Source organism: Mirounga leonina, unplaced genomic scaffold, assembly GCF_011800145.1.
Source record: "Mirounga leonina isolate KUSES-001 unplaced genomic scaffold, KU_Mleo_1.0 Mir_125, whole genome shotgun sequence".
NCBI classification, from domain to species: Eukaryota; Metazoa; Chordata; class Mammalia; order Carnivora; family Phocidae; genus Mirounga; species Mirounga leonina.
This window is the reverse complement of record NW_023270305.1, coordinates 6,827,070-6,851,505: the sequence shown is the minus strand read 5'-3', so window position 1 is coordinate 6,851,505 and position 24,436 is coordinate 6,827,070.

Here is a 24,436-nt window from a genome sequence, read left to right as displayed (position 1 = left end):
TTTCCAGAATCCTTCCATGCTCTGTACACCAGACCTCTGGGCTCTAAGAAAGGTGAATGATGGCCTTTTCCATGCATCCTAGGAAACTGGATTAATATGTTGGACCAAGGTGTCAGGAACTGGATAAGGACTAGCCCAGGTATTATAGAAAAGAATCCTGCAAAAGTGCCTAACCCTGACTCAACATGAGATGGTTCCTGGCTCCTCCTGGTGCGAAGCTCCCACCGTGACAACCTCAAGTAGAAGCAAAAGAGGTGGGGAAACACCCTCGGGGTCTTGTTACAATGGTTTGAACTCAAACAATCTCCTGATGGCTTCTCTGGGCCAAGGCCAACTACAATGGTGTGTTCCTCACAAGTAGTCTATTCCCATTTCTGAGACTCCCTGAGGTGTATTCAATAATGCACTCCTCATTCTGAAGCAGATGGAAAAGTGTTTAAAAAGGTGCCAGGTTTATTTATGGAAGCATGAGATTGAATTTAAGAGATGCGCTTTGCCAATATGAAATGTGAACTCTCAAAACAGGAAGTGTGTTTTACTGCCTATTTATTTTATTGCCGTATCAGCTGCCCAGAGCCTAAGAATCCTTCCTCTCAGGAATTATTTATTTTCTAACTTCTGAACCAGAACATCTTGACCATCAGCCCTCGAGCTCCTTACTGCCAGATTCCCAACTACAAACATGTGCCTTACTGTCTCTCATAGGGGAGCCACTGAGGCTTCAGTGAAAAACATTTGGACTCTCGTATTTTGTACCGAGTCTTCTTTTTTTCATGGAAGTAGAGATGTTTCGAGTAAGTTGAATCAAATGACCAAGAGAATGAAAATATTTAAAAGCCTCTTAGAGTAAGGGTGGAACTACTGAATTTTCCCATATACTTCAAGATACCCAATAATCAATATTCTGTCATTACCACTGAATCATTTTGAAGAATTTAATAGCAGAAGATGAGTATCTGGATATACATAATCTGAAAACAGGCTCGGGGTGGGGAGGGGTCAAACGAATACGTAATATAAAAAAAGGACAGAGCTGCTGTGTAAGAGTTCTTTCACCTTTTAGGAAAACCCACCCCAGTCTAGTCCACTAGAATAATCTAGACCACTTCAGTCTGAATGCTTCAGAAAAGGTACATTTTCACATGTGGACTTTACCTGCAAAGCTCAAGCAGCTAGAAGCTTTCAGGCAAAAGACATGTTACAATGGTGCCATCTTCTGGATACTGTCTGAAACACATCTTTTCTTCTCTTCCACTCGAAACTCCTCAATGGCTCCCTATTGCTGACTGAAAGGAGTCTAAAATTCCTGGCAGTCATGGCTTTTTATGATCTAGCACAAGTTTATTTTCAGGCCTCCTGACTCTCCTTACATGGGTATTTTGCGCCACTCCCCAGTATAAATTCAGAATTTCCTGCCTCTTCAATCTCAAACCCAGAATTAATTCAATGCAATAAGCCAGTGGAGAATCACAGAACAGTAGAGGGATTAGGGGCCAGAATCCCAGTAGGAAAAATGTGAGAAGGCAGGGGGTATCCCAATATCCAATAACCATATTATGTAGGACACCACGTGTTTATAACGACCTGAAGATCATTCTGCTCTGTGGTTATGTAGAAGGTTACATAGCAGAAAAGTGAGCAATAGGAAAGCAAGAAAGAGCATGAACACACACACACAAAATATATAATCTAAAATAAATATGAGAAAACAGTTGGCTAAATTCACAAATGATCAAAAAGTGCAATAATGTCAAGCACTATCATGTTAGTTCATCAAATTTAAAATGACTAGTTGTAAAATGGCACTGGGCCATGTTCGTGAGTATTTAGAAAATAGATCATCCCATACTCCTCTGCAGGGTAGTATTTCTGCAGGGCAATTCGTGAATACTTGTCACAAGCCTTAGAAATGCTCTTACACTTTTATCTAGAAATTCTTTTTAAAATGTCTAGAGGATATTACCACAGGTTTGTACTAAGCTATATCTATTAGAACTAATCACAGGACATTTGATATATTCATATGATAAATTTAAATAGTCATTACAATTGTTATGTGACAAAAATGTTTACCACGTATGTACTGTTCATATTCTCGTATTTAGTGAAAAATGGAAGACTGAAACCTTGCATGTTCTATTTTTGTTTTTAAAATATGTGCATAGAATAATAATCAGAGCTACTCCAAAATATTAATGATGTCTTATCTAGGTGGCAACAGTATGAGTGATATTTATTTTCTTTTTCTTTTGTAATGAGTCAAATATTTCCTATATAGTATATTTTTAAGAAATAAAATGATGATTAAAAAAACAATAAAAACAAGACCCATATTAGGTTGCATCTGTACATAATTTTCAATTTGACTGAATTCAGCTTGTCATACATTTTTGGTTTTGGTCGGCTCCTACTAGAGTTCAAGGTCTCTGGGATTCTTAGTATTTCCCTCTTCACCAGGTCCCGTGTGGGTGTGGGTATAGTGAGATGGTACCTGAACAATGCCAGGTAAATACTGTAACTGAACAAAAGCGTTTTGGAAGGCAAAAAACATACTACTATCAAAAGTCATAAAAATGGGGGCGCCTAGGGTGGCTCAGTTGTTAAACATCTGCCTTCGGCTCAGGTCATGATCCCAGGGTCCTGGGATCAAGCCCCACATCAGGCTCCTGCTCAGCGGGAAGCCTGCTTCTCCCTCTCCCACTCCCCCTGCTTGTGTTCCCTCTCTCGCTCTGTCAAATAAATAAATAAATAAAATCTAAAAAAAAAAAGCCATAAAAATGGTTATGTATTTCAACCTGATAATCCCATTAGAAGGAGTCCATCCTAATGACATCTTTCCCTCGAGAGAAGAATATATTCATGCCTCAAAATGTTCATTGAGTTATCATTAATGGTGAACAGTTTGGAAACAATTTAAAACTCCAGTTGTAGGTAGTGGTTAACTAAATTCTGGGATATACACTCAACGAAAACTTTAACTCGTAGGAAAGTTACAGAGCAGGATTTAAATGCCTACGGCATGACGGTGAGTGAAAAATAAGTGGATTAAGACGTAGTTGACTTCTCATGATTATGAGCACATAAAAGAAGTCTGCACGTGTTGAAAGAGGAAAAGGAAATATGTAAAGAAACATGTAACAAAATAGTCTTGAATTTCGTTGATTTTTATTTGAAATAAAAGAAACCTATGCTAATGGTTGCAAATCTCTGCCCTGAGGATGTGAGGCTAGAATGCAAGACCCACAGTTGTCTGGTGTGATGGAAAATTGAGAATCTAAAGGTGGGAGCAAGAGCAGAAGCGCTTCATCTCCATGGATGGCATCCTAAGCAAGTCTGCTCATGGAAAACTCCATTCTCTGGAGGCTTTCTCAAAGGATGTGTTTTGTCTATTAAAAAAAAATAATAAAAATAACGATGTCTTAGCTCTGATATCTCAGAGCAATATGGAGGGCTCTGACCTCCCACCCCACACTCTTTAACTCAGTGACTAGAAATTTTATAACAGGAACTTGGATATTCAGTTTATATAACTTAATCCGTTTGTAATTTTCTCTTATACAGAGACATCCTATTTTGCAGAGCAGTAGACCAACCCTCCCTAAGTGACCTGGAGCACCTAGATCCAAACAAGGGAAGAGAGATTTTTAAAAAGAGACAAATTGCTCTTTAATTGAAGAAAGAATGAGCCAGCTCAGTGCAACATTCTCTGGAACAGCAGATCCTCTAAAGACATGCTTCTGCTCTCAAAAAGGTTGGCCTGGCAACTCACTTACACACTCCACTTGGGGAAAATTCTTTTCAGCACTGGCCAAAATGCCGATCCAGGTTCCTTTGCCTAGCAGCCTTGAAAGCTTGCACACATTTACAGAAAATACTTTCAAATGACTCTGGAGTTCTGCTTTATGTTTCATGTTCCTTTGAACTTATTACCTCTTTACAATGTCTTGGACTATTAGTTTGGGAACATTTAAAGTTAATGACTATATGGAAAGTAAAACAACACTTTGATGTTGTCCAAGCCATCCATTTCTCTCTTTCATACACAGGAGGTTATAGAAGGCTGGCCGATGCCAGATCAAGTCATTTCAGGAATAAATAACTTATTTGGGGGTCTATATGGATTGTTGCTTGGGGGAAAAGGGGATAGATCAGCTCTGGAATGTCTAAGAGAACCAGAGCCATGATTAATGAGGGTCAACTTTAAAACTTGAGCACACACAGATAGGATTACTTCACACAGAACAGAGTCTGTCTGACCCAGGCTTCCCCAGCAGAGCCCCCTGAGGTACATCATTCACAAATCTTGTTGGTTTCAGGGATACACTGACAGCAAAAAGAGATATGGAGAGGACCTCCTTGGCCATAAGAGACAGAACCCAAAGTACCATAAAATGCAAAGACAATGGCTATTAAAGAAAGTTGTCCAATGTTTCTAGAAAGTCAAGACTCAAGCTTTCTGGTTGGGTGTCTTTCAATAAAGTAGTATGCTCTTCCAGATAATAGTCATTGCAGTTTTTGTTGTTTTGTTTCTTATTTTATAGGTAAGAGCTTGGAAGCTATTTGTGGGATGGATTTCTCTGCGATACTTAGGAGACTCAGAAGCGAAGGTGGTCCCAGGGAAGCAGAGAGACAGAGGAAAGAGGGAGAACTGCTCATCCTAGAGTTCTTAGATATTGACCAAATCTGAGATTTCTGAAGGAGAAACAGAAACTATCCACAATGCACTGTCTTATCTTATTGAAAATCCAGCAAAAAAACAAACAAACAAAACAAAACAAAACAAAACAAAAACAGGGATAGAATCTCTAAAACACAAGAGAGACCCAAAGGGTATTCAGCAGAAACCCTAGAACATCATTCCTCGTTCCCCTTTCCAAAACAACTAAATAAATGTTTATATGTGTTAAAAATTGTGTTCAGTTGTGCATGGAAAAGCATAAGATGATGCTTTTTCTCATACAGCTTGTTATTTAAAAAACACAACTAGCACAGATGATATTGCATCTAATCATTGGGCAAGTATTTGGGGAGCATCTACTATATGTTTGGGGCTGATCTAGACATGGAGAGACAATGGTAAGAAAACATAAGGTCCCAGTTCTCATGAAATTTGTATTCTAGTGCAAGAAGATAGGCAATAAACATGTAACAGTAAACGAAAATTGGTTCAGTTGTTTATAGCAGTGAAGGAAATTGAGCAGACTGGTTTGGCAGAGGGTGAGTAAAGATGGAGCCATATCGACTGAGTGATCAGAGAGGAAGTCCCACTAAGGAAGAGACACTCCAACCAGGACTGTTTGGACAGTCCTGTAAAGATAGGCAGGAGAGTGTTTTTAGGTGGGGAAAGCACGTGCAAACGTCATATGGCAAGGCCTGGCTTTGCTTCTTCAAGAAACAGAAATAAAGTCACTGGAGCTTGGGCTGCAAGAAAGAGAGAGTGGAAGATTACTTCAGAAAGTTGCGTAAAGGTGAGGTCATATTAAGACCTTTTGGCTCTAAAAAAGGGGGGGTGCACCTGGGTGGCTCAATCGGTTAAGTGTCCCACTCTTGATTTTGGCTCAAGTCATGATCTCAGAGTCCTGAGATCGAGCCCCACCTCAGGCTCTGCAACCTGCCTAAGATTCTTTCTCTCCTTCTCCTCTCTCTCTCCCTCTGCCCCTAGCCCCACTCTCCATCCGCCCCCCCCCAAAAAAAAACACCTTTAGCCAGGGAGCCAGGGTAGGGACTTTTCATTTTATTTCAGGTGCAGCAGAAAGCCACTGGAGAGATTGAAGCCCGGGAGTGACATCGTTTATGTGTGGAGATCAGTTACTACCTTGCAGAGAATGGATAGCAGAGATAAGAAGGGTACTAGGAGGGAACTAATGGGGAGGGTGTGAATGCCTCAGGCAAGAAGTTGTGCTGTTTGGGCTGGATGCTAGTAGTTAAGTGGACAGCATTGGGTACGTTAGGCAGTAGAGCCTTCCAGCCTGCAAAACTTGCTGTAGAATCGGATAGTGGCGCCACATTCTGAGACAGGATCTGTCGGAAGGAACTGGCTTAGAAATGCAGTATTTGGGGAAGCCACGTGAACTCAGAGTTATGTTTGGAAGAGTTTTGGAGAAGAGGTGAACCTGAGCTGGATCTCTAAGAATGGGAAAAATTTGCATATGTATTTAATGATGAGTTGCTGAGATTGATTTTGGAGTGTGACTTCACCAACTTCAGCCATTTGTGATTTTTTTTTTTTTGCCATATCCAATGTACTTTTATGTCATCGGTTTTCCTTAATTGAACCCTCCTCTTTTTGCTTAAGTAATAATATTTTTTTAAAGTAAATACTGTTGGGTGGGGGGTGGGGTAATTGGGTGATGGGCATTAAGGAGGGCACTTGATGTAATGAGCACTGGATGTTATAGGAAACTGAAAAATCGCTAAACTCTACCCTGAAACTTATAATACACTATATGTTAACTAACCTGAATTTCAATTAAAAACAATGATAAAAATGGAAAAAAGTAAATATTGTACCAAGGAATTCACAGGCTGGAACTCCTTGAACACTTGATTGGGTTATTTTAACTCCTTTAGCCACCCTAGTCTTAAAGCTAGTGCTGAGTGTCTCCATTAGCACTCCCTCCCCTAAACCATGCTGTCTGATCATCTGTGTCTTTCCCAATGGTTGTAGGTTCCTTGTCAGGGACAGGGAGGAATATTTTGTTTATTTGTTTGTTTGTTTTGCTATTGTTTTGGGGAGGTGCAGGGCAGAACCATGTCAGCTTCCTCCTTACCATCTTAGTCCTCGTCTGACTTGGAGCTAGTAGTGTTAAGGACAGAGTAAGCACTCAGCAAAGATTTGTTGAACAAATAACTCTATTCGGATTATCTTATGGTTTAGACTTCTGGATTTCAACCTCTTGATTCCAATCTGTTGTGGGTTGAATGATGACTCCCCCAAATATATGTCCACCCCCAACTCATAAATGTGACCCTATTTGTAAAAAAGGTGTTACAGATGTGATTAAATTAGGGGTCTCAAGATGTGATCATCGTGGGTCATCTGGGAGGTCCCTAAATCCAAAGACAAGTGTCTTTTTTTTTTTTTAAGATTTTTTATTTATTTATCTGAGAGAGAGAATGGGAGACAGAGAGCATGAGAGGGGGAGGATCAGAGGGAGAGGCAGACTCCCCGCTGAGCAGGGAGTCCGATGCGGGACTCGATCCTGGGACTCCAGGATCATGACTTGAGCCGAAGGCAGTTGCTTAACCAACTGAGCCACCCAGGCGCCCCGACAAGTGTCTTTATAAGAAGAGGAGAAGACAGACAGGGAAGACCATGTGAAAACAGAAGCAGAGGTTGGACTTACATTGCCACAAACCAAGGAACACCAGAAGCCAGAAGATACCTAAAAGCTGGAAGAAACAAGGAAGTCTTCTCTCCTAGAGCCGTTGGAGGAAACACAGCCCTGCTGACACCTTGGTTTTGGACTTTTGGTCTCCAGAACCATGAGACAATAAATTTCTATTGTTTTAAGCTACAAACTTTGTGGTAATTTGTTATGCCAACCCTAGGAAATGAATACACAGTCTTTATATCTAGCTCAGTGAAGCGCTCAGTGAGTATCTTCTACGTTGCCTAGCAGGGCTAGGATTAGGGTCCAGTGGGTGAGTGAGGCACCCAGACCACAGAATTTAAGGAAGCACTCACTCAAGCATGCGCATTTCTCCTACCCCTGCAGCCCCAGAGACTATCCAAGGGAGTGCCCGGAGGGGGTTGACGTTTAGAATTCAAGACAAAGTTACAGGTATATTTTCAATTTAAGACAGTTGAGGCATTGTGATGGGAATCAAGACACCTCAATATGCCCCTACAAATAAATGTTCATAGAGACCCCGTTAGAGACAACAAGCCCCCAGGAGAGTCTGTTCAGAGGGTTGGCTACAATTTCCAATCATTCAGACACCTCATTTTGAGAAAGGAATAAAGAGAAACAATCTCAGGCTGAATGGTAATTCTGTTAGCATTCCCCTTGATTCTCCTGGGTCTGCCAAACACAGATGGCAAGGAGGAGAGCTGGGGAAAGAGCAGGAATTTTGGAGGATGATAAAGAGAAGCCCAGAAAAGTGTTGGATAGAGGGAAATTTATAGATGAGAGCCCAGCAAATGCAGAGCATCCTCTGCCAGCATGGTTATCAGTCCAAGTGGTGACTTGGTCCTGAGTTGTTTTTCCTCCCAACAGCTCCCCAATGAAATACAGTAACTGATTCTTATTGATGCAAATTACCCAGGCAAGTAAGCTTCTATTTCTATATTTCTAGATTTTTTTAAGAAGTTAGAAATTCCTCTAATTTTCAATGGAGCTAGAGTTGCCATTGTTGTGGTTAAAGAGATTTGTGTTTTATTAACAGCTACTCAAAAAAAGAAATAAGCCAAAGATAGAAAGATAGTAATCCATAAAATGAACTAGATGATCTAATCTCTGATTATTTCATACACAATCTTAAATGGCTAATCTTTTCATTTCCAACTTCCAAAATGTCTCCAACTGGATGATCAAGAAGAAATACTTTCATTGCCCTCAAGTCCGTGATTAAGTGAGAAGAGGGAATTCCCTTATCTTTTGTCTTCAGTTTATTTTCTTAAGTTCTTGTTTTTATGGGGAGACTGTGTACAAATCAGCTTTGTCCAGTGATGTGAGTTTTCAAGTTGGCAGTGACCCCCAGAATGTCTTCTGGAACTGAATTGCTCCTTTACAGAGGCAGCAACTGAGCCTCAGCATGAGGAAATGACTTGCCAAGGCCATCAACAAATTAAACAAAGGAAGGCTTCTTGGACCCTGTTTTGCTGGCATTTTATTAGATATTTTACCAACATTTTCTATCTTAAATTTCCCGACAGTCCTATGAGGTGAGTATCACTATTGCCATTTTATAAGTGATAAGAATAAGATTCAGAGCAAAGTGCATTTTATTTTACAGCAAGCCTCTTTCTTTGAGGTCTTTCCTCCTCAGCCATCCATCTACTTATTAAATTAGACGTCTGCTCCAATGGAGGACAAACTTTAAGGATGCCTCCATGTTTCCTGTCCCCCTGGTATTCACACCCTTGTGTAATGTCCTCCTCTTGAGTGTGGGTGGGACCTGTGACTTGTTTCCAAACAATAGAATATGGTAAAAGTGATGGGATGCCACTCACAGGATGTCAGACTCTGTCTTGCTAGAAGACTGACTCTAGAAATGTTCTCCCTTACTGTCAATGCAGGGTAATGCATTCTATACCACTTTTTTTAAAGTTTATGACCATGAATAGGAAAGACAAGAAAGAGCAGTGACTCACTCGCCTCTCCCCTGTGCTCAAAGGCTCCTTTCCCTATACCCCACCCTTTCCTCATGCCCTTCATTCCCACGGAAGTGTCAGGATTGATGACAACCCAGAGTGACATTTCTATTTCCCGCAAGATAGGGTAAGGAATGTTCTCCCCAGTATCTAGGAGTTCCCTCTTCTTTGGCAGGTGGTATAGAAATTTTGCGGACTGCCCAAAAGTGGGAGTATATGCCATGCGACAGTTCTAGCCAAAGTTGTGTTGGTGTGGTAAAGTGTACACTTCCATACTTGGTTCCTAGAGTCCCCTGCAAGGTCCTTCCGAGAGAATGGTTTTCAGACAGAATGAAGAGGATCTGATGGAAGACTCCAAGGCCCTGGAAGATGGAAGGATCCCGGGTCCCTAAACATGTTGTGGAAGGACATCCATCACACAACCGTCTCATTATGGGATAAGTAAGAAATAAACCTGTGTAATGTTAGTCACTGGGATTTGGTTTATTAGTGCAGTTAGTCTATAGGGAAATTGAATTTTAACTGGTATCAAAGATAATTAAAGAGATAGGACCAATGGATGGAGACCTTTCTCATTGTTGTGTGTAGCATCTTTGAGAGCACCAAGATCCTCAAGTTGAACCTCAGTGAACATATCAACCCCTGGGGGCTCTGAGGGTAGGAACAAAGGCACGGGTGGAGTCTGTACCCATGGACAGCTCTTTGCAGCCCTGGGCTAGGCAGTAACAAGGCCAGTGCTCCAACCTTCCCATCAGCATGGGCTCTCCCTCCCTAGCAAGTCCATAGTCCAGACTTCTCAGTTCATTTCTAGCTGGTTTCTAGGACTATACTTTTGGGTGAGACCTTTTCCAAGGGCTATTATAAACTCTGGGAAAAAGGCCAGAATGTTTCATATTGTAATGGAAAATAATCCTTCCACCCTCAATCTGCACATTTTATTTAAGGTGTGAAAAATGCTTTCCCAGCTTCAGCCAGGAGCATTCAGGTCTCCACGGGGACCTGGGCTGAGAGAGGTGGGGGGCAATGATTAGGTGAGGGAGAAAACCCTCCCTGCAGCACTTTCCAGAGGAGCAGCAAGCATGTAGTCAGAGGAAAGTAAGACTTGACCTCCAGTATGGTTCATATTACATGTCTTTGCCTCACCCTGGTGCCTAGAAGCTCCAGCTCACACTTGGCCTGGGACCAAGGAGAAGTCAATAGAGGGGGACCCCTGGTGTGGACTTGGCATTTAGAAGCTGTAGTACTGCCTTTGGAGGCTGATTCGATCACCAGGCCAAGGGCAGGTGAGGAAAAGGGGACCCTCCAGGTTAGCACTTGGGGAGAGTAGACAAACACTCAGACCCTTAAGTTTGAGAGTTGTCAGGGAAGCTAAAATCAAATCATTTTCAAAGGGACAAGGTAACAAAGTAGTTAGGTGGATGATGTGTGCAGTAGGTTAGGTTTAATTCTTTCAGAATTCTGGATCCTTATTTAAGTACTTCATTATTATGTTTCCTTAAATATTTGTGATTGATATTATACCATTTCCAACAATGGTTTCCAAGTGACTAAATAATTAATTATACAATAGTTAAATTTGCAGATAGAGTCCTTTAGATGAAATGATGTGATATTTGTTGACTACTAATATGGTGATCTTATTCTAGATCTTTTTAAACATCTTTCAAAATTTTAAATGAATCATTAGCAATGTTCTAAGAAATTCATTAATTTTTAAAGCATGACTTACTTTAGAATCATTAATTTGCAACTTTGCTTTATTATCTTATGAAGTAACATTGAAATTTTTAAATTAATGATCTGGTATTTTTTTAAACATTGAGTATCTGGCTCCAGGTTACAGACCAACTAGCATAACTTCCATTGTAATTGTAAGACAACCATAGCCAAAAGAGCTTACTTCACAAGTTCAAGGTCTACTAGGGAATAGCAGAGTTGGGATTCTCTACTGTAGGACACACTATTTTTCGCTGACTTTGGGCAAGCCAGCTAAAACATTAGGGCTTCTTCCTCAGTGAAATGAGTTTTTTTCTCAAGTCTTCCACATTCACCCCAACAATTACCCTACCAAGAGAGGTTTTCTAATCCTGGTCCACATTGATTTTCCTTTTTTATAACATGGGGAGAGCACTCCTCATCAGTTCTTGTCAGTTAGACATGTTAAAGAGATATTGCTCCACTGGTCTGTGAACACATCTTCCTCATCTTGGAAGGGCTGACACTTGACAATACCATCCACTGACTACCTACTGCATGCCAAGCACTTGCAAGGTATTTTATAGGCATTATGTAATTTGATCCTTGTGACTAATTTATGGAGGAAATAATATTAGCTCCATTTTACAAATGAGGAGCTGGAGACTCATAGAGATAAAGTTACTTCTTAGAGACCACATAGCTAGCCCATGCCAGGATCCATCAACTTCACAGTGGCATAAACTATTTGGGTCCTACTTGATTCCTCTTTTTCCCCCTACTTTTTTTACGTCTAATCCATCAGCTAGTTCTGCTGGTTTTTACCTCAAAATAGATCCTGAATCTAAGCATCTCATACCACCTCGTTTGTTATGATCCTAATCCAAGTCACCTACACTTTTTGATGTAGTCAGAGAATTCATTCTCTACACAATAAACTGAATGATCTTTAAAAAAATCTTATGACAAACTGCCAATGGTTTCCCATTTTATCTCATACTTCATCTCATAGCCTATGATGCCCTGATGACCCAGCCCTTACCTAAATGTTATGTATTACAATAGAAAATAAATCACCCACTTTCAATGGGCACATTTTATTTAAAGTATGTGTTATGGATGAATTGTGCCCTTCCCCACCAAATTCTTATATAGAAATCTTAACATACTGTACCTCAGAATGTGACTGTATTTGGAGAGAGGGCCTTTAACAAAGAAATTCATGTAAAATGACACTCTATGAGTACTTCATAATCCTCTATGGCTGACGTCCTTACAAGAAGAGGAGATTATGGCACAGAGAACACACACAGTAGGATGACCTATGTGAGGACACAGGGAGAACTCATATGAGATAGACAGATAAGAGGAGATTTATCATAGGAATTGGCTCACATGATTTTAGAGCCTGAGAAGTCCCATGATCTGCCACCTACAAGCTGGAGAACGGGAAAAGCCAGTGGTGTGATTCAGTCTATGTCTAAAGTCTGAGAATGGGAGGATAGGGGGTAAGGGCTGATGGCGTAAGTTCTGGTCTGAGTCTGAAAGCCTGAGAACCATGAGTGCCCATGTCTTAGAGCAGGAGAAGATGGGTGCCTCAGCTCAAGCAGAGAGAGTGAATTCTCTCTTCCTCCACATTTTTGTTGTATTCAGGCTCTCAACAGACTGAATGATACCCACGAGTGATGGTGAGAACAATCTTCTCTACTCAGTCTACTGATTCAAATGTGCATCTCTTTCTGGGACACTTTTACAGACACAGACCCAAAAATAATCATTTGACCAGCTATCTGTGCATCCCTTAGCCCCATCAAGTTGACACATAGAATTAACAACCACACAACCCTAGCAAACTAATATAGTTTGACAAATGCTTACCCAGCTTTAGCCAGGAGCATTCAAGTCTCCATGTAGACCTGGGTAAGAGGATAGGGAGCAGTGATTAGGTGAGGGAGAGAACCTACCCCCTCCCTGAAGCATCCATTTGCCCAGCTTTCCTCAAGCATACACGTCCAGCTTCTCTGGCTTCCTTTCTTTCTTGAACTTACTTAACCCATTCCTGATTATTTTCTTAATGGAATGATCCCTCTGGCTATTGAACTTGGCAGGGGTGTCTTCCTCTTTTAATTCAAGTATCAATGATATCTTTCACCTAATCCAATTAGCCTCCCATCAATGTATTGCTTTTGTTTTCCTTCATAGCACTTTTTACTCTCCAATGTGATTGATGTATTTATTTGATGAACTGTCTCCTCTGACCAGAATCATAAGAGCAGTGCCTGATTCATAAGTAGAAGCTCATTAAATCTTTGTTCAATGAATGAATAGATGGGTTTGGCTCTAACTTCTTTAAAGCTTATTTATCTGTATTCTCAAGGCTCAATATAGAGCTTGTCACAAAGTAGATTCTCAATAAAAGCCACATAAATTAAACAGACTCACTAATAGACATTGTGTGGATGCTGAATGAATAAAATTAGGAACATATTTTATATATATATCTCATGCTTATAAGTCTCTTCCTTTATGACTTTGAAGTTGGGAAGAAATATGAACAGAAAGGAAAAAAATCTGTTGTTAATAAACCAGAATATTGAATTTTTGCCCAGGGTGTCAGGAGATATGTGAGAAAGTGATCTGTAGGGTCACAGAGCCAAACCAAAGTCCTGTCTTAGTCCTTTCCCAGTCACCGGCATCATCCCAGAGCATTCCTAGAACAATTTGCCTATCTCTCTTTCAAATTGGAAATTGATTAATTCCTTACTTCCAGTATAAAAAGGAATCTGAACTCTAGAGAAGGCCATCAATATGTTCAAATATCTTAAAGCACCAGATTGAAGATAAGATCATATGCTGCATCCATATCCCCAGGCCACTTTAATTTCTGTGAGGACCACTCCTTTGCTACTGATTTCAGTCCTTTGTTTCAACTTTCCATTCAATTTGAACACACATTTGATATACTCAAGTTTGTGGAATGAAAAAAAAATAAGACAGAGACTGGATGGATGGTCACCAATCGTGTTTCCCCTTCTGGACACACAGCTAACTCACATTTCCTGGCTCTAGAAAAGATCAGGCCCCATTACTAGTGTTTGACCATAGAATGTGAGTTTAAGTGGCATGTGTCACTTCTAGATTGGGACAGTCAAGAGCTTCACAAAATCCTCTCTCCTACTTCTTTTCTCCTGGGGACTTTAGAGACCAAGCGTGGATGGTTGCAGTTCCTTAAAATGGAAGATATCTGGGTCCCAAAATGACTCCATGGAACAGAAACTATGGCCGACAAGCATTAGACTATTCCACATGAGCAAGAAAAATACTTCTATTATTTTGAGTCACTGACATTTTGGTATTGTTTGTTATAGCAGCTTTATAGTTTGTGTTCTTACTAATATAAATAAAGTAACTTAATAGGATTCCTTGGGTTGATTCTGTTCAGTGTTTAGAATTATGGATATTTTTATTTCAGGATATATTAAGAAGTTTCAATGCAAGTGTCTTCTTATTATGAGTAATAACAATTTAATTAACCATGGTGTTAAATGTTTTGGAATACAGTAAGACTATGTATCTCTCAAATTTTTAATTTAATATTTTAACATTATATTTACATGCATAAGTGCATATTGATTTAACATATATTATGAATGGGATCCTGATCATCTTGAAGTCATTAAGAAAACCCATTCCCTGGTTGGAGCAAGGGAGATAATGACTTTAAGATTTTAAGAAGTCAGCAATATAGTGAAGGTAGACAGGAAATGCTGTCCCAGCCTGATAGACCTCCTAAAGGGCTACTATAGTCCAGGATACATCCATGTACCGATGCCAACAATATGATGGATGCTCACATTCTGTAGTTCATCCTATACTTCTGTTCTCCATTGAGTTCTATGATTACCATGAATCTGTTGTTTCTCTTCTCAAACCTGCTTATGGTAGTTGTACTTGCTATTATACTTAAATAATGTAATTAGAAGTTATATAAAATGATAAAATACCAATGAAAAAGGAAAATTGTTTCTATGAAAACTAGATAAAAGAGAGTTACTGAAAAAACTTCAGTTGAGTTCAGTATCTTCAAGGCAAATGTCAAAGAGAATGTGTGTGTGTTTGTGTGTGTGTGTGTGTGTGTGTTTTGGGGAAGTATATTATTTAAATTTCCCATATAATAAATCAAAAAAATGTTATACCTTAAAACAACAACCAGTTACCTAGCTAATTATTCTGCAAGTCAATAATTTGATTTGGACTAAGTAGCATTTCTCCTGGGCCAGGTTGACTGATCTTGGGTGGGCTTGTTTATGTGGCCGCACTCAGCTGGTTGGTTGACTGAAGACAGTCCAGATGACTGGATCCTCTCTCCACATGGTCTTGGTCTTTTATCCTCCACGTGCTAGCCCAAGCTGTTACATGAGGCTGCAAGGTGCCAAAAGCATCCAGAAGATAAGCCCTAATGTGCAAGTGCCTTTCAAGTCTGTTCACATGTTTGCTGCTTATGGTGCCATTGGCCAATGCAATGGTCTAGGCCTATTGTCAGTTTGAGAGCATGAATATTGAAAAAATAAGAATGAATCTGGGTTAGAACTACAATTATCCCACCACAAGAGGAATAATCTAGGAGTTTTTCACTTAAGTCATTGTACAGGTGCTTTTAATTTCTTGTTCCATTTTAAAGAAACCAAAAAATCTTGAATGTCATAGATAACATGGCAATAGTTAATGCAAAAAGATATGTATATATATCTGTGTGTTGTGCAAGTGTTTGTGGTATTATATATATTAATATAATACATAATAATATAAGTAACATAATAGAAGTAACTTCCCAATAATAATATATATTTAAGATAATAATATATGTAATACATATAATTATATTAAATAACTTCTATACCACACACGATTGAAAGATATAATTCAAACTGGGAAAATACATTCACCAAATGTGAAAGGCAGTGGTTTACAGCTCTTATTGTAATATGTAATATGGCCTTACTGAACTAATTTTTTTACATTTTCTGTATTTAGTTTTTAAAATTATGATAATAATTAGTTGTTGTTGAAACAAATGATGTTATATATATACAAATGCAACATATTTCAATCCTTTACCACCCTAATATTTATAGGTACATTCAAGTATTCCTGATTGTTTTTTGTTAAAATACAATTATATTATACATATTAGTCAGCCAATTACTTTTTCTACTTGACAATATATCATAGCTACTCCTACAAGTCAATAATATAGAACTGCTATTTTTTTCTAAAATTTTTACATATACGTGCATTTTATATAAATAACACCATATACATATATTCATTTCATTTTATTTATCATGCTAAAATATTTATAGCATAAATATACAGCTATATTACCTTTTTTGGGAAGAATATTTGAGAAACCATTAATAGTGATAACCTCTGAAAAGAAAGAAAAGTGATGGTAGGATAGTAAAGGGAGATGTTTTCTTTTTATGTATGCATTTGCTAGTGTGCATAATTTTTTTAGCCATGTCATGCACTTTCTTAGTAAACTAATTTTTAGAGAAAACAACAGAGAAGCTCAAATAAGCAATATGGGGAACAAGAGTCTATTTGCAACCATAGTTACAGAAGTTTTTTTTTAATTACAAGAAAATACTATGTATATTTTTATACCTGTAAACTAAAAATCTAAAAAAGAAGCCCTGTATATCATAATAATATATATCATAATATTTAATGTTGATAAAAATACAAGAAAATGAAATGCTCTCACTGATGGGAATGCAGTCTTGAAGTGAATTTGGTGATATGTAGCAAGAACATTAAAATTGTTCCTGAGTAGGGGCACCAGGGTGGCTCAGTCCGTTAAGCATCTACCTTCAACTCAGGTCATGATCCCAGAGTCCTAGGATCAAGCCCTGCATCGGGCTCCCTGCTTATTGGAGGGTCTGCTTCTACCTCTTCCCTTCACCCCACTCATGCTCTCTCTCTCAAATAAATAAATAAAAATCTTAAAAAAAAATTGTTCCTGAGTATACAGTTAATGGAAATAGTCACAAATCCATTCAAGGGTTTATATAGAATGAAAGGTGGATTACAAAACTAATTATGTATAGTAAAAAATCAGATCTTGAAACAGTCTAAACTAGAAGGGTAGTAAAACTACAAATATCTTTAAATAATAAAATAGTATGAAACCATAGTTTTTCCTAAGAATCTTTAATGATATAGTAAAAAGTTTCCGTATTTAATGTTAACTGACAAAAAAAAATTTTGTTTTACATACAATACCAATATTTATTTAAAAATATATAAAGTATGAGAGAAAATTTATCCAACATTAATAGTAGTTGTCTCTGTCTATATGCTTACTCATTTCTGTGTCTTCTGGTTTCTTTCATACTACTTTGTCACATTTCACATTTTCAATGATGAATTTTTTCTTTTAGAATGGGAAAAATACAATGCTTTAAAGAAAACTAAGATGTTCCTAATAATGTATATTAAGTACACATATATCAACTAAGGTCAATATTTAACTGCTATTTTCCATATGGTAAAAGACAATTCTGGCAATGTAATCAATTACTGCTCAGCGTTTTTCTCACCATTTATTTAATTATGGTTATAGTTATTTGTGTCTGCAGTAATTCAATAGAAATATTTTTATGACAAAAATTCAAGAATATATCCCATAAGGATATTGGTAGAAATTCTGTTAGGATGTTGAATTATGTGACTTTTTCTTTATTTAAAAAAATCTTATTATATGTTGTCATAGCATTTACAGTGAGTCAAATTTTATTCGAAAAAAAATGATAATACAGATCTTCCTGTATGGGGTTATGTCTGGATAAACCCATCATAAGTTGAAAATAAATCAGTTAAAAAAAATGCCTTTACTCTACCTGACCTACTGAACATAATAGCTTAGCCTAGCACTGACTTAAATGTGCTCATAACACTTCTATTAGGCTACAGTTGGGCAAAATCATCTAATATAATGCTTAACTTATGATATCGTGTTGATTATCTCATGTCACTTACTGAAAACCGTGCTGAAAGTGAAGAACAGAACAGTTGTATGGGGGCAGAATGATTGAGAAGTGTGTCTGTCGTTCGCCCTCATGATCATGTGACTGATAGGAGCCACCACCACCTGGCCGCTGCCACCACCCAGGATCGCAAGAGAGGATCACACCCCGTATCTCCAGCCCTGGAAAAGATCCGAATTCGAAATTCGAAGTAGAATTTCTCCTGAATGTGTATAGCTTTCACTGTAAAGCCAAAAAGTACTAAGTTGGACCATCATTAAGTCCAGAACTGTCTGTTTGAAAAGGTGATTGCATTTATTTTTTTTTTTAAAAGATTTTTTTTATTTATTAGACACAGAGAGAGAGAGCACAAGCAGGAGGAGTGGCAGAGGGACAGGGAGAAGCAGGCTCCCCGTGAAGCAAGGAGCCCCATGCGGGGCTCGACCCCAGGACCCTGGGATCATGACCCGAGCCAAAGGCAGACACTTAACCGACTGAGCCACCCAGGTGCCCCTGAAAAGGTAATTGCATTTAGCCTGAAGATAATCTTTATTAGAAATATTCTACCCACACAAAATCCAGAATTCTCAACTCTAAAAGAAGTTTAGAATCAAATTAGTATCATAAATTATCCTAACGTTATTATTAGATGCTTAATTAGTTAATTAATTCAAGTTTTCAATATTCCACTGGTATTTATTAAGTACCATCTCTGTGGCAATACTAGTACTAGGGATTGGCTTTTTAAAAATGTATTAAGACAAAGTCCATGCCTTTGGGGACCTCATAGCCCAGTAGGGGAGAGGCGCAGAGAAAATGACAAATAATTACAAACTAGTATGCTCAAATGCAAATATATCCTAAATTGAGAATAGAAAGGCAACAAAGAAGCGGTGGAGGGGAGTAGTTCGGGGGAAGAGAGAACTGTTAAGGAATTACTTTCAGGGGTTAGAGGTTAGGGTGGGGCCGGAGAGCATTTCCTTTAAGCTGCAATTGATATCAGGACTTGAGTGATATTTGTTGGACAGTCTTTAGTTCCAGAAAGAACCATAGATTAAAGGTTTTGAAAAACAACAAAATTTTCCCGTCTTTCTTAATTCAACTAATACGTACAGCTAATAGCTTGTTTTGAAAGAGGCAGAAACATGAGTCACCTGGAATAAGACCCACAGAGTGGACATTCCCAAAACACCAGCTACTTTGCATCTCATTATCTATTCTGATTTAGGGGGAAAAAAAATCTCCAAATTCTAAGATAAAAGATATTTAAACAGTGCCAACCTCAGAAGACATCAGGAGGAGGCCGTGCCTTTCTTTTTCTAAACTGGAGGCAGTTCTCAAGACCTTTGACTCACCTCAGACAGCGAAGGCTTTCTGGCAAACGCGCTCGCATTAGGACATGGGAGTGAGGGATGTTGGGACCCCTTGGCTTCCCTCCCCTCGGTGACAAGTTATTTTCTTGAACTTATTGCATTTAAAGATGTTCTTTCTTATCATTTGTAGAAAATTTTACAACAGCCAAAGAGAAAATGTCTTAGACTCCACATTCATCAATAGCTTGCTTACATGGAAAGTTGTATTTTATAAAAGATGACTCATGTGTTTATGTAAGCATATCTAAATGTTCATACTGTCCAATGTGGCAGCTCATGATAAATCTTTTGAACAAATGTGTTTTTGCATTTCTACACATGTAACAACACATAGAGTTGCAACTGAACTAATAATTTACATTTTCACATGTTTCGTTCTTCCAAGCTAATTGACTTCCTGAGCTGGGACTCTGCTGAAATCTGCTGAGCCAAATTCTCCCAGTGCCAAAACTACTCCCTAGTAGGGTGAGACCCCATTTGGAAGTTGCATTAAAGCTTCTTAAGGCTTCCAGCAATGACTGTTTCAAGAAGGGCTCAAAGCTACATTAGAAAAGTCAATATATCTTGAAACAGGAATATTTTTTAACGTAAAATGAAAGCATGTATTAACTTTTTTAAATGATGAACTGGAAATGCTCCTCTAAAAAAGAGAGATTTGTCAGATTTTTCTAGCATAGGCTACGCATCTGTGTGATTACCAAACTGGAGAAGCTAATTGAAAAATAAGCTAAAAAAAAAAGAGAGAGGGAGTGGGTAATTAAAACTCTTGCTATTTTTTAAATATTTTATTTATAAGTTTATTTTAGAGGTAGGGAGGAAGAGAGAGAGAGAGAAGGGGAGGAGCAGAGGAAGAGGAACAAGCAGACTCTGCTGAGTGTAGAGCCCAAAGCGGGGCTCAGTCCCATGACCTTGATGATCATGACCTGAGCCAAAATCAAGAGTCGGACACTTAAACAACTGAGCTACCCAGGCATCCCTGAACTCTTTCTATTCTAATTTCATTGCTTTAAAATTTAAATACCTTCCTCAAGAGAAAGCAAGCTCCCCCAAAGTACAGAATCAATCACTATGGTCCTAAAGGAACCATGTTGGCCATGGAATGAAAAAAATAAAAAATTAAAAAAGCAATGTGGGATAGTGGGGATGTGCCTATTTTTTAGATATTTCTGTATCAAATATCATTCTTACCACTTAGCAGCTATATGCTTTTTGGGAAATTTAACCTCTCTGAGCCTCAATTTCTAAACTGGTAAAATAGAAGTCATATTTAGTGAGGTCATATATATATAAAGGACTTATGTGAGTAAATATTTAAAATGCAGTAGCTAAGGGTTTATCTTTTTAAGCACTTAAACTTAAAAAAATCATTACTTCAAATTTAAATCTTTCTAAAAATGCTTTATGCACATTTGTACCTTCATAAGCAGAAGATACTCAATATAATTTAACATTTTTAAAATAACTCAATAACTTGTTGGATCCTGCTCTTTTCAAGATTGCAAGCCTGGGTTCTTGCACTAAATAACCCTTACACTGAAATTTAGCTGTGCTGGCTTTATATTATTTAAAAATGTTCTTATTAGTGGTAATGTGGCCTGAAAGAACCCCCATTTTTTTTTCAAAGCAGATCCAATCTTGCATTGAGAGAATGGGATGGGCACAGGGAAAACCTAGATATTATATGATGAATTTTAGAAATCTTCTAATTAAAAATATTTTGGAAGGAAAGAGGTCATATAATGATAGAGGAACTGGAATTTAAACTTTCCAAAGTTTAAATTATACTCCAATCCTCCAATTGAAAGAGAAAATATCACTATCAAATAAATAGTAATCGCCCTAATTGAGTTACCATACATATTCCTCCAATAGTGACTCAATATTTTACACTGAAGTGCATATTTAGAAACAGAAGGTTCAGCCCTTATTCTATCCTGCCCTATCAAGTTTTTATCTGGAAAATCATATGTTTCTGTATTTTCTGTTTAATCATTCTTTGAGACTACATAGGATGATGGACTTACAACTTAGAGAATGAAACAATTTTTTTTTTTTGCTTTGCTTTTCTAAATATAAAATCCCTATAGATCTCTTATGATGAGAATCTGCCCCAATAAACTTATTTCCGAAAGAAGGGATTTTCCTTACATTTTCCAATGATTTAATCAAAGTACATTGGCATATTCACTCCTGGAAGAGCCAGAAAAACCTATATGGATTATTTCAGTGCCACAGAAATGAAAACTAGGAGGTACTTAGAGCATTTTACAATGATTTACTCACTTGGTATGACAAAATTTTCCAACTTTAAGATTAGCTAAAAGTAATTTAATTTCAACATTTTACTGAAATTCAAAGCCAGATTTTCTCAGTGGCCAAAAGACATGGCCAGCTGGAATTACAGAGCTCAGAGAGGGTGCCTTAATACCCTTAGGCCACTGAGTTTTTGTTTAGTGTTTCCTGCTAACTTCCTCCCTTTTAACAAAGAAGCAGATCTGGGCACCTGGGTGGCTCAATCAGTTGGGAGTCTGACTCTTGATTTTGGCTCAAGTCATGATTTCAGGGTTGTGGGATCAAGCCCTGTGTAGGGCTCTGCGCTCAGTGGGGAGTCGGCTTGAGATTCTCTCTCTCCCTCTACCCTTCCCCACCACGCTCTCTCTCTCTCTCTTTCTCTCTGTCTCTCTCAAATGGATGGATAAATCTTAAAAACAAATAAACAAACAAAAAACCAAGAAGCAGATCAAGCTAAGTTAGTGTTGAAACATAAACCAAGCAAAGAACATTCTAATTATCCTGAGAAACAGAATTCAATTCTCTCCTTTTCCCCAAGAAGCTAGAAAGTCAGTGGATTGAGGGAGTCATAGAAACTGCTAGTAATGTCTAGGATTAACTAACTTGCTTTAAGGATTTGCTTTGAGCCTAAAGTGTTTGCTACCAGCCTAGGATTTGGTCCTGAGACCTCTCTTAGGGGGCGAGAGAGAGAGAATCTTAAGCAGGCTCCATGCCTAGTGCAGAGCCCCGTGCGGGGCTCAATCTCACAACCCTGAGATCATGACCTGAGCCAAAATTAAGAGTCGGACACTCAACAGACTGAGCCACCCCAGCACCTTGGTCATGAGACCGCTTTAAACATTATTTACGTAATGGCAAACGTGAGAGTCTCCGTCAGTCAGGGTCCAATCACAAGACAGGAACCACACAGTAATTTGAGTAGAGAAAATCTAATGGAAGCTAATAGCTATAATAGGAGATTGAATTAATGAAGAATTAGCTCATAAGAAATAAAGAGAACTCTAAAGAATACAAGAATAGAAGATATAAGGAGCAACCATTATCCGTAGAACTCAAAGGAAGAGCCTCCCATCCATAACCCCAGGGCTGAGATCAGGTGCTTGTTGAAGGGCATGGTCCTGGCTCACAGGGTGGCAGAGAAGTTTCTGTGGGGCATTCCAATCCGCTTTCCAGGGAAAGCGACTTGCTGGAGGTGCTGTGCTATAAAATCCCTGGAGGGGATCACTTGGGAAAGCAGTAGGCTGCTGACTGCCGCTGCACTTCAGGCTGCTGGAGTCAGGAAGGAGCTGGAGGAGTGGCGCATATTCCAAGAGCCCGGGACTGGCAAAGCTCTGTGCCACAAAGCCCAGGCACAAGGAAAAGAGGAAAAGGGTGTACTGACAGGGCTGGGCATGTTGCAGGAGTCCTCTGAGAGAGCACACTAGAACCAGGGGCGACTCCTTCTTCCTGCAATGTCTGCCAAAGATTTACATTATGCTGGATAGCAAGAGAAAAGGTATTTCTCCATATTTTCACAAAAGAGACAATGGTGGCTGAATTTGGAACTGATAGGCAATACACTGATGGCTGGCAAAAAACTCGAAGAAGAAGCACCCTCTGATGTCATGCTGAGAGCTAAGTTACCCTCTCTGTGGGTAAAAGAGATCCCGGTGTCAAGGAGGCTGTATGCGAACGGCTTGGAGGCATTTTCAAAAGCGGAGGCTCTGAGGTGCCTGGGTGGCTCAGTTGCTTTAGCCTCTGCCTTCGGCTCAGGTCGTGATCTCGGGGTCCTGGGATGGAGCCCCGCATCAGGTTCCCTGCTCAGCGGGGAGTCTGCCTCTCCCTCTCCCTCTGCCCCTCCATGCTGCTCATTCTATCTCTCTCCCTCTCTGTTAATAAATACATAAAATCTTAAAAAAAAATTGTTGAGGCTCTGAGACTCTCTTCTTCTCCCTGTTCCATTGAGTTATTATTATGATTTTCCTTGACTTCTTCTCCGCGCTTTTATGTAAGTGCCAGAACCTCTATCAGAAATAACATGTTCAGTGACTGCCATTGCAAAAATAACATCCTGTTGGGGTTTATTCTAATGCGGGAATAAGACAGTATATATTTATCATACTCCTATTATGTGTCAGGCATTCTTATAGGTACTTTTCATATCTTTTTTTAAACTTAAAGAACGTAGGTATTTCATCCCCATTTGATAGAAGATAATTAATAGGGTCAAAATTACTCAGCTAGTAACCATCTGTTTAATATTTTATCTGAATTTAGCAACTTTTGGAAAGTTATAGAATCCTTAGATGTGTCAGTGTCCTCTTTAGCATATGGAGTAGTAGTACTTACCTCATAAAAAGAGACAGATGAAAAGAAAGGTCACCCAAAGCCACAAATCTTTAAAATACCAAGCTGGAATTTCAATGCAGTTTTGTGAAAATTCAAGGCCCATTTTCTTTACACCATGCCACCCTTCCTTTTAGGCTACAAAATCTTTTTTACTTAATAATCTTTTTTTTAATTTAATTCCAATTAAAGGTTTATAAAATTTCCTTTAGACCAAGTACTCGTGAGAAAAACAAATTTCACGTTGCCGTGTAGATGGAAGCATACTCAAATAGGCAAACTTCTTTCCCAGTGTTTTTTTAGATAAAAAGAAAAACATCTAAATTCTAAAAAAAATGTAAACATTAAAATTCTGACCTGATAGGAAACAAACTGAGGGTTGCTGGAGTGGGGGGTGGGGTGGGAGG